This window comes from Pseudophryne corroboree, chromosome 11, assembly GCF_028390025.1.
Source record: "Pseudophryne corroboree isolate aPseCor3 chromosome 11, aPseCor3.hap2, whole genome shotgun sequence".
In the NCBI taxonomy this organism is placed as follows: domain Eukaryota; kingdom Metazoa; phylum Chordata; class Amphibia; order Anura; family Myobatrachidae; genus Pseudophryne; species Pseudophryne corroboree.
The window spans coordinates 57,885,118-57,897,638 of record NC_086454.1 but is presented as its reverse complement, the minus strand read 5'-3'; the positions used below and the strand labels follow the sequence as shown (position 1 = coordinate 57,897,638).

General features: G+C 41.4%; 1 protein-coding gene across 2 annotated transcripts in view; it reads left to right on the top strand.

The window, feature by feature from the left end:
* LUZP2 (leucine zipper protein 2) overlaps window positions 1-12,521 on the top strand; it is a 1,124,237-nt gene that overhangs the window by 1,037,886 nt on the left and 73,830 nt on the right. The window lies entirely within an intron of this gene.

Genomic DNA, 12,521 nt, shown 5'->3' with positions numbered 1-12,521 from the left:
CTTACCTTACAACCCCTACTTATTATTGGATTTAGATGGCCGACTGACTGATAGAATGGTGATAAGTAGATGGAGGATAGTGGTAGTGTCGAAGCCGACCTGACCACATGATAGTAATGTGTTGTGAAGCATTGTGATCATCTCAGATTTACTACCTTAAACATCATGCCTTACTGTCACGTTTAAGCTTCTAAAGCCGACATAGTTGCATTGCTTTATATGGGAATGGCGATTCGACATACAACTGTCAACCGTCTGCTTGTGAACATTCTAACTGTTGATCAGCTATCCCGATCTCAATAATAAATTGTGTTTATAAGGACACTGGATACTATTAATATTTGGTAATCTAGAAAGGAGATGGGATATATTATAACATTATAAAAAACATTTTAATTAAGGCAACGATGCAAAAAAGTACAGTAAATGTCTTTCTGTAGGATACTGTAACTTGACAATAGTTTTTTGCTTATACATTTATTAATTTTACTATTCAATGCTTCTTATAATTGTGAATGGAGACATAATAACCAAGGGGATTTGTATAATTCTCTTCCTGAATGGTGTGCGTGCCCTTCTAGCTAAGAGGGGGATTTATCAGTATCCACAAACACACAATTCACTTTCAAGATCAATGCCATTACATAAGAGGTTGTCATAGCCTAGATAATGTGACACGATTATCCTAAATCTCTAGAACTAGCAAACATGGCAAATTGTTTTATCTGCTAGGTTGGTATCTGATAACCATTGTTCTTTCAGACACAACAGCTGAGATAGGGGTCAAGCAGTATTTATTTACTACAACAAAAGAATATAAAAATAACATGAAACACAAACAGATGTAAACCACAGATACCTTTTGTAGTAGTAACCATTGTGTCTAAGGCAAGTCCTAGTTTGTTGACCTTTTTTAAATTCATCAGGTAAACATTGTAAAGCAAAGGTAAATCTGACATTGAATTGCACAGTCCTCCAAATTTCTTTCTCTCTTATGGCTATATAAGTGCTGTAATATGAAGGTTATGGAGCTGATATAGGTGGTCATTCCGAGTTGTTCGCTAGCTGCTTTCGGTAGCTGTGCAGCGATCAGGCATAAAAAATGGCACTTCTGCGCATGCGTATGCGGTGCAATGCGCTCGCGCAGTGTACTATTACCACAAACGATGTAGTTTCACACAAGGTCTAGCGAAGCATTTCAGTCGCACTGCTGGCCGCAGAGTGATTGACATGAAGTGAGCGTTTCTGGGTGTTAACTGACTGTTTTCAGGGAGTGTTCAAAAAAATGCTGGCGTGCCAGGAAAAACGCAGGCGTGGCTGGGAAAACGCAGGGCGTGTTCGTGACATCAAAACAGGAACTGAACAGTCTGAAGTGATCGCAAGCGCTGAGTAGGTCTTAAGCTACTCTGAAGCTGCACAATTTTTTTTTGTAGCCGCACTGCGATCCTTTCGTTCGCACTTCTGCTAAGCTAAAATACACTCCCAGAGGGCGGCGGATTAGCATTTGCATGGCTGCTACAAACTGCTAGCGAGCGAACAACTCGGAATGACCACCATAGTGTTAGACATACTTGCATGCCAAACGCAGTCATAAAATGTACTCTAAAAAAAAAAATTTGCACCAGTTTGCAGAGCAGCTTTACAAATATAACATACAGTTTTACAACAGGAGAAAACAGTAGTATCTTGTTGGGGGCATTCAATTGATTGCGGTAAATTTTGCCATGAAAAAAATGGTGTTATTTCGATTTTTTTTTTGTGCAATGGTTCAATTGCATCCCATTTTTTTTTTGCCTTAAAATTTACATGCTATCATATGAAAAGCACTGGATCCGAGATAAGTTCCTGGTTCCATGTGCTTTTGCAAATGCGGCCGTGAAAAAACGGCACTTATCCCAAAATTTGTTTCCCCTGCCTCCTGGCTGGTGAAACAAAATCCCTGATAGGACCGGTAGTGCCAGCTATCTGGGATAATTGAATTCCTCTCCAGGGATCAATTAGCTGCAGTAATTTACCTCAGCTTATTGAATTGCCCCCTGTATGTGCCAGGTTGATGCTATGAAAAATAGCAGCATATGCTCATGGTTTATTCTAGGAGATGTGGCTTGACTGTGGTAGTAGTAAATGTTAAGGTTACAGTGTACAATTTGTACAAAATATAGTACTTATTAACAGTAACAGTAAAGGAGGTGGGGTTGGATTATTACTTTCCCAATCTTTCGCATACACAGTTCTACCACAAGTACTATCACTCACATTCACATCATTTGAAGTACATTCCATCAGGATTTACACTCCTTTCTCTCTGTGTGTTGCAGCTATCTAACGCCCACCTGGGCAACCCAAACAATTTCTGGAAGATTTTTCTCCCTAGCTCCCTCACTTCCTATCCTCTGACATCTTCACCATCATCATGGGTGATTTCAATATTGCTATTATTAGTCCAAAATCTGCTGCTCATGCCTCCAAACTACTCTCTCTAACCTCCTCTCTCGGCCTCTCCCAATGGACTGACTCCTCAACTCATCAGGAGGGCCACTGCCTTGACCTAGTATTCACCAGACTATGCTCAGTTTCTGAATTCACTAACACCCCTTTCCCTCTCTCAGATCACAACCTCATCACCTGCATGCTCTCCACCATTACTTCAAACTCAGAGTCATTGAAGTCCTCCAATCCTCCTCAAACCCGCAGAAATATTAACACAATTAATTTTCAAGAACTGTCCACCTCTCTACAACAACTCATCTCACATATTTCTGCATTTACTTCTCCTGAGACTGCTGTATCACACCTGAACCAAACTATAGAAATAGTCCTTGATCAAGTGGCTCCAGCTACCCATCACACTCCACATAGGTCAAGATGTCAACCGTGGCACTCTAAATTAACAAGACACCTGCAAAAACTCTCACACAAAGCTGAACATCAGTGGCGTAAATATCGTATTCCTAGCGACTGTCTACCACTCTTATCATAATGCCCTGGACTCTACCAAACAAACATATTTACAAACTCTCATCTCTGCTCAAGCCTCTAACCCCAAATTACTTTTTAATACATTTAAATCACTACTGAACCCTCCCTCACCCAACCCACCATCCACTATCAAGGCACAAGATCTTGCTTCCTACTCCAAAGGACAAGATTGATGAGATCCGAGATGAAATGGTATGCTCTTCCTTAGCCAGTGGCCTGCTCAATTTTCTAAATGAACCCTCTGGCACTTTCTCCTCATTTGATCCCACAAGTGTAGATGAAGTGTCAACACTCTTCTCAGCCTGCTACTCTTCTACCTCTCCTCTTGATCCTATACCCTCACAAGTAAGTAAATCTCTGTCTCCTGTGCTCATACCAATCTTAACTAACATCTGTAATTTCTCTCTCTCTCTCTACTGGTATCTTTCCTTCACTGTTCAAGCATGCACTGATTACTCCCAGTCTGAAAGAAAAAAAATTCTGACCCTAACACTCTCTCAGACTACCGTCCCATCTTTCAGCTGCCATGCCTCTCCAAGCTACTTGAGAGACTTGCCTACACTCGCCTCATGCACTTTCTTAAATCACACAATTTCTTTGACCCACTTCAGTCAGGCTTTCGTTCCCAGCACTCTACAGAGACAGCACTGACTAAAGTAGTGAATGATCTAGTCACTGCAAAGTTCACAGGCCATTACTCACTTCTTATTCTTCTAGATCTCTCTGCTGCTTTTGACACTGTTGACCATTTTCTTCTCATACAAACACTACAATCCCTAGGTCTTAAAGACACAGTCCTCTCTTGGTTCCTATCCTACCTATCTAATTGCTCCTTCAGTGTTTGCTTCTCTGAATCCACCTTCTCTTTGCTACCTCTTTCAGTTGGAATACCACAAGGCTCAGTCTTAGGTCCTCTGCTTTTCTCAATCTATACCTCATCTCTTGGTAAACTAATCAGCTCTTTTGGATTTCAGTATCATCTGTATGCAGATGATACTCAAATCTACCTGTCCTCCCCAGATTTGTCACCATCTGTATTGGTCAGGGTCACTGAATGCCGTTCTGCCATTTCATCTTGGATGTAATCTCGCCACCTCAAACTTATTATTTCCCAAACAGAGCTACTTATATTTCCACCGGCCAATAGTAGTTACCAACCTGATATCTCTATCACTGTTGAGAACTCAACAATCAATCCTATACCACAAGCTTGCTGCCCAGGTGTCATACTTGACTCAGGACTGTCCTTTGCTCCCCACATTCAATCTGTCTCAAAATCATGTTACATGCATCTAAAAAACATATCCAAAATATGACCATACCTTACACAAGACACTGCAAAAAACTCTAATCCATGCTCTCATTATCTCCCGCATTGATTATTGCAATAGTCTCCTAACTGGTCTTCCCAAAACAAGATTCTCACCACTACAATCCATTCTGAATGCAGTTGCAAGGCTAATCTTCCTTGCTAGACGTTCATTGTCTGCAGATACACTCTGTCAGTCCCTCCATTGGTTACCTGTATTCTACCGTATTCAATATAAAATACTTTTACTCACACATGAGGCCATTAACCATACTACACCAATGTACATCTCTTCGCTCATCTCAAAATATCTCCCAACCCGACCTCTCCGCTCTTTACAAGATCTACATCTCTCATCCACACTTATTACTTGCTCCCATGCACGATTGCAGGACTTTCTTCGGGCTGCACCCACTCTGTGGTATGAACTACCACGCACAATAAGACTCTCCCCTAGTCTCCAAACCTTCAAACGTTCCCTGAAAACTCACCTCTTCAGGCTAGCTTATCACATTCCTGAACCGCTCACTCAACCTTCATAAGCTTTCCTATCAGATTATATCCCCACTGTACAGTCCGCACATATCCTCCACATATTTTCCCTTTTTTCATTTTCCCTTCTTTCTGACCATGGTTCATCATTGCTGATGTGATATCATGCAACCCATTTAGAACCTTTGCAATCCGGTGGACAAATATGCAATAGATAGCGCCTTTCCTTGTGTATCAATGCCTATTTCCCTATAGAATGTAAGCTTGCGAGCAGGGCCTTCCTACCTCTATGACTGTTTGTTATTACCCAGTTTTGTTTTATCATTGTGTCCAATTGTAAAGTGCAACGGAATTTGCTACGCTATCTAAGAAACTGTTAATAAATAAATTAACAAAATTGATTATTGTACTTATTAAAAAATGGATGTATTATTGATATGCTAATTAATTAACATAAAAATACATGTAAACATTCACATAAATGCACATACAGTATAGAGGTGGAGCAGTAGCGGATCTTGCCACGGGCAAGCAGGACTTTAGCCCGGGGCGCCGCCCTCCGGATGGCGCCGCACCATGGCAAGATCCGCTGCTGCTGTGCCTCCCTCTGCCCGCTCTGTCCCGCTGCCCGCTGTGAAGGGAAACTGGATGCTACGTGTCTAGTTTCCCTTCGTGGAAAGGACCTTTACTGTGCGGTGTGCGATGACGTCATCGTGCACCGCACAGCAAAGGTCCTCTCCAAGAAGGGAACTAGACGCATAGCGTCTAGTTTCCCTTCGTGGAGAGGACCTTTGCTGTGCAGTGCGCGATGACGTCATTGCGCACCGCACATCATTTCAGCGGCGCTACTACTGTACAGGGGGCGTAACTGACCACGACCCCTGTATGAAGCCATGCCCCTATTGCCGCCCGGGGCGCAAAAAGCCCCTGAACCGGCCCTGAGGTGGAGTCTCCAATATCCATAATTACAAAATCCAAAATATTTTTTTTGAACGTGACCGAAATAATGACTTCTGATGGTTCAATGCATACAAACTTTGTTTAATGCACACAATTATTAAAAATATTGTAGAAAATTATCTTTAGAATTTATGTATAAGGTTTATATGAAACATACATTTATTTTATGTAGGTTTACAAACTTTGTTTCATGGACAAAAGTATTAAAAATATTGTATAACATTACCTTTAAGCTATGTGTATAAGGTGTATATGAGCATAAATGCATTTTGTGTTTAGCCCTGGGTTCCGAACCCATAATGTCTCATTATGGTATGCAAATATCCTAAAATACTGAAAATTACGAAATCTAAAATACTTCTGGTCCAAGCATTTCGGATATCAGAGACTCAAGGGTCTGTATTTACTAAGCCTTGAATGGAGATAAAGTAGACGGAGATAAAGTACCAGCCAATCATCTCCTAACTGTCATGTCACAGGCTGGGTTTGAAAAATGACAGTTAGGAGCTGGTTGGCTGGTACCTTATCTCCATGCACTTTATCTCCATCTAAGGCTTAGTAAATAGACCCCTCAACCTGCAAAGTACAATCACTAATTTCTAATGGTTACCAGCAAATGAAATGAAACAGTGTTTTTAAGCAGTATATAGTTATTCCATTGTAGAAAATTTGCTATCATACCAATTTGTATTAATCCAATCCCCACTGTTTAATATTCCAAATATGGGTATATAACTGTATGATGAGTATTGATAACAATTTTATTAGTAGTTATTTTGCACGGAGTTCATTAAGTGGAATAAAGCACCTCTGATAATAATACATTGCATTTGGGATTTGATTATCTGCAAAAGCATTAGTAAAAAAATCTCTAAATGATGAGACTGGACAGTAAAATGAACCATCGAAAACCATTAAGTGTTACTGACAGTTGATAAAAAAATGATTAGCTTATTTATCAGTTGTTACCAGGGTTGGACTGGGCCACAGGCGTGGGTATGGGTCGTTGGGTCGACTCAACTTAGGTCGACTGTCATTAGGCCGACCACTGAAGGTCAACATGGGTATTTGGTCGACATGCACTAGGCTGACATGGGAATTGGGCTGACATGTACTACGTCGACAGGTGAAAAGGTCGACATGAGCTTTTGGAGTGTTTTTGGTGTTGTTTTCTTTGTAAAGTGACCGGGAACCCCAATTAGTGCACCATGTCCCCTCACATGGCTCGATTCGCTCACCATGCTTTGGGCAAGGTGTCTCACTCCGCTACCGCTTCGCTCTGCACAGGTTACCGTTCCAATCATAGTCTACGTGTATCGTCAAGTATGGAAAAATTAAAAAAAATAAAAAAAAATGTTAAAAACTCATGTCAACCTTTTGACCTGTCGACCTAATGCATGTTGACCTTCAGTGGTCAACCTAATGACTGTCGACCTAAGCTGTGTCGACCTAATGACCGTATCGCACAGGCGCACAGGGGAATTCCCCCGATGGGCCCATACTACCCCGGGCCCCACCTCTTTGTGAGATCAAGGTACAGACTGTGCACTTGAATAATACATTACACATAAAGTTATGTTACATTATACTGCACAGGACTATGGTGTATTCTCTACAGTGCATTTCCATATTAATATGGTTCATCATCATGCATGCACTAGCAATATTTACTATATGTATTTATCAAATGGCCCAGCCCATGCACTCTCTACTAGTTGGGCAAACAAATGTGGTCGCTGGCCACGCCCCCTCTGGAAACTGACCACACCCCTAACCAGGGACCGGTACCAGTGCATTCCCCCGGTGGGCCCCTCATGCCCCATTCTGACAGTGGTTGTTACTGAATATATTATTTTATATATTTTGCTTTTTAGCTGTCTGCATGAAGTTCAGAACTGGTTGTACTGTAGGTATGCAAAAATGCAAAAACTCTTCTTTCTGCATACTTACTCTGACACTGCAACACTGATAATCATGGTTGCGCATGTAATTACTTCATTTCCAAAAAGTACATTGTAACTTTTTTGTTTTAAAGTAAATTTTCAAGCCTCTGTCTCAACACAATCCTCTTTCTTTCTTGCAAATGCAAATGGTATTCTAGGCAATAGAAATGGTTCAGAGTGTTAGTTTTAAAAAGGTTGTTTAAATGAGATGATTTTTTACGTGATATGTTTTTATTGAATTAGGGAAGCAGATTTTACAGTTGAGATGATTTACCTTTTATGTAGACTGTATTTGTTTTGTATTTATTCACTATCATGCAGTCATTTTTCGAGAGACAATCGAAACAATTGGGCAGGTCCTGTGAGAGAGGCTCATCCTCAAAGCACAACAGTTGAGCAATGGCCAGGGCCGTAACTAGGGGGGGCTAAGGGGGCATGCGCCCCCAGGTGTAGGATTTGAGGGGGCGCCAAGGAGTTACAGAGGAGCAGGGTTTTTAGGGTTTTTTTTTACCGGCAGTGCTGTGCTGCTCCAGTGAGACAGCAGACAGCTCCCGGGGAAATGTCTCTGACCCACCTGTCTGCCCGCAGCTGGCTTCGTCGCTGTGCGGGTGAGCTCCAGTACTTGGGATCTCTCCTATGTCGGCTACTGTCTTAAACTCTCTTCTTTTCCATGCAGTGCTGCGACTAGCGCGCAGTGCAATGTACAAGCTATAGAAGCGCACTGTGATCCCAGTTAACAGTATCAACCTCCACTTTACCTCCCAGATGGGAGGATTTGGTGTAGCTTATATAGTGCAGTGATGTAGTGTACTATATAGGGTATGTAGTGTAGTAATGTATTGCAGTATATAGGGATATGTAGTGCACTGATTTGGTGTAGCATATAAGGGCATGTAGTGTAGCATATAGAGTATGTAGTGCAGTGTATAGGGGCATGCAGTGTAGTGATGTAGTTCAGCATGTAGAAGATGTAGTATAGTGATGTAATGCAGTGGATATGGGAATGTAGTGCAGTGATATAGTGCAATGTATGGGGACACACAGGGGGGCATGTAGTTGAACACACTGGCGGGGCATTTGAGGCACATAGGGGAATATTGTCCAATAGTATCCCCTTTTTTCAAAATTTTTGATAATCTGATTATTTTAGTCTGACACGGTTTGTTTTTTGTTGGTTTCCTTTCTTTTCTTTTTTTTTCTGGGGGGTGGGGGGTTTCGAGCGCCAAATTACTGCCTTGCCCCGGGTGAAGAAAATCCTGGTTTCAGCCCTGCAATGGCTAATAAACAAATTCCTGTGTATGTACTGAATATCATATTTTAGTCTCTATCGAAGATAATTAATGCGTTACCTTAGTTGAGGTTAGCAACATGTTTATGCCCTGCAGCCCTTTTCTCATAGATACGCAATAAAAAGCTAATTATACCTAACCTGGTTTTATAATTATGCTTCATTTTTAACAACTCTGTTCTAATAAATGTCCTATTTTTTGGCAAACTGTTTTATTGTTATCGTCAAAATTTTACATTACAAACTTTACTTCTAACATTGTAGAAATCGGATCGGCTTGTTTATTTCTATAATTAATGCACCGCAGAAGAGTTGGAGGAGTAAAGGGCACAGTCAGCTATGTGTATTAAGTGTTGCAAAAGGCAATTCTGCCATGTAATTTCTTCCCAGAAACATCAATTTACTCTGCATCTCCCACTGTCAGTGTCTGACTGTGCCTTTTGAAGGCTTGCGTTGTTAACAGTATAGCAGTTTAAAAGAAAACACTGTTCATTTAAAGTGCTCGGAAAAGTTAAAGGGCATTGTATTAGAACAGTGTGTGTTAAAGAATGCTTTCAATTATACGCTTCTTTTTTCCCCCTTTCCAGGAGTCGATTTATTTATTGTTTATTTAAATTTATTTAAAAAAAAAAACACTTTATCACAGTGAAAATGTCCTTTTAAGAAAGTCATTTAATTCAACGTCATGAAATCACAATGCAAATATTGACATCCTGAATCACAGTCCCGTATCTGTTCATGTCAACTCATTACAGCAACATCTATCAATTACTTTAATACAGGTCTAGGAAAACATTGTGCCAATGGACCACAGATCCATACCTTTGAAGAATAGTTAGAACTTTTACCTTTGTACACAGCATACTTGTGGAATTGACAGAATGGGAACGTATATGTGTAATGGAAGCATAGGATTATTTCTTCTATGGTAGAGCCTCAGGGAAATTCAATTACATTCTGGTCATAGATTCCTGACATGTAACATGTTTTGCCTTGTGAATGTGCTTGATTCTTTCTGTACTCCATAAATATTGTAGTGTACTGAGAAAATTCTGATATAATTTATGTTCGTGGTGTTTCTATATGGACATAGAGGAGCAGACAATAACACATCCAGTGATGATGGGCTGTGAGAAAGATGAAAAGTAGGTAATGCAAAAAAAAGAAGATGACAATATTCAAGTGAATGTGACAATGAAGATTTTAGGACATGCCAGAGATTACTCCATAAATATTAATTAACTGAGAAGTTCCCAAATCCTAAAGCCTATATTTTGTGTCTGAGCTATCACTGTGTATGGGTTAGTTTCTCCACAGTCTCCTCAAAATGTTTATCTCCCAAAATAAAGTGTTTAGGGAATGGTGATTAATTTAACAGTTTACTGTATTTATCAAAGTATTTGTTTGTGTGTGTGTGTGTGTGTGTGTGTGTGTGCGAATTAATGCTTTTCATCAATGGAGTACATCTGGGTTGGGTTTGTATGACTGGCGTTTGGGATCCTGTCGGTCACAATACCGATGCCAGGATCCTGAGTTTTAGATTGCGGGTGGGGGGCGGGGGGGCAAGCGCAATGAAGCCCCTTGCAGGTTCGGTGGGCACCCACAAGTGAGAAAAGTCCATGTTAGATGGCATGCCGACTGTCAGGTTTTTAAGCGAACTGGATCCCGGCGGTGTTATAGTGACCGGTGGTCTGCCGATCGCCGGTCATATAACTACATCCACTCTGTCTGTGTGTGACAAGTGGAGCTAGGTTGGGTGGGGCACTCATTGAATTGGCTGAAACTCATCACTCTTATGTCTGCCTACCCCACTGTATCATTGTGGTTGCACCATAACCACTGGTGTATTTATAATAGGTGCAGTATGGGTGGTGCACACAGGCACCCGGTATCCAAGGTAGCCCACACCGCACACCCTGTACCCATTTTTATTTCAATACTTACCCTCTAGAGTCCTTTGTTGCAGCAGCAGTGCTGCATTATTCACTGGGAAAATGGTCCTGTGGCCATTTTCCCTGCATTTTGCACATGCACATTAGGAAAATCACTGGGAAAATGGCCACCGTGCCATTTTAATGGAGACCTGCACATGCGTATTAGACTCTGGGACAGTGCTAGAGTCACTTAGTGACCCTAGTACCCAGAGTAAAGAGTGCTACCGGCAAAAGAGGAGGGAGTCCAGAAGGAGACTGCACACGGGCCTCCTCCGCTCTTAAGACTCCCCTGACCATGACTCCTAGCCCTGTGTTCATTGCACACATTTATCAATGGTTCATATGCCACTGCCTGTCGGGGCTTCAGTGTGAGCGTATGTACAGTATATGAACACACACAAAAAAAATTAAGAGCAAATTGTACATCATAAGTTTTCCTTTTTGTCCACTAATATATTGGTTGCTATATACAGTATATAATATCAAAATTGACAATCTTTGTTTTTTGTGGTATCCTTTATACACTGCCTTGGCCAAGGCAAAGAGGTGGTTCTATCATTCCACCTTCACAATGCACAGTATACTGTACATTAAACTTGATATTTATTTCACCAGGGTATTAACAGGAATTGAGATGGAGGTGAGAATACCTACCTTATGTGATTTTAACGGGGAAGAGGATAGTACAATTATGTGCTGTTAAAGGATGGGTAAAGCTGTTCTATTCAATTTATAAATAGTATGTAGTGGATTGATTAGGGGTCAGGGCACAAAGGTGGTTGCCTATATGCTCCAATTACAATATATATCCAGTTATGTAAAGCATGCAGTACTGTGAGTAGAGCAGAATGGACAGTGTAATGGTTAGCATTACTGCCTCACAGCCAGGGTCGGACTGGCCCACAGGGGAACAGGGGAAACCACTGGTGAGCCCCACTGCCTGTGGGCCCACTTCCTCCTCTAGGGATTAGGTTCCAGACTGTATCCTAGTGCACTTTAATTATACATTATACATATGTTACTGTATACTGCACAGGACTATGGGCCCAGCCCATACACTCTCTTACGGTTAGCCGGGCCTCTTTGGTGGTTGGCCACACCTCCACTATTGCCTGGCCACACCCTTAAGCATGGGCCCCTACCACTGCATTACCCCAGTGGGCCCTTCTTACCTCAGTCCGACACTGCTCACAGCACTGAGATAATGGGCTTGAATCCCGCCATGGTGCTAAATGTGTGGAGTTTGTATATTTTCCCCATACTTGCGTGGCTTTCCTCTGGGTGATCTGGTTTCCTCCCACAATCCACACATATACTGATAGGCTAAATGGCTCCTGACAAAAAATGAATCCTAGTGTGTATATGTGTTTATGGTAGACTAGACGGGCCATCAAAGTCTATGTTTTAAGTATTTTTCTAACATGAAGGTGTAAAATGAGACTTGTTAAAAGTATAAAATGTAATTTGACCACTTGCTGTAAGCTGCTCCCACAAAAAGGAACCCTCCTAAAAGTCCACAGCCTAGTATGTACAGTAAGTGTATGCTTGTACATGTGTTTAGGGCAGACTAGATGGACCAAGTGGTTCTTATCTGCCATCAAATTCTACATTATTGT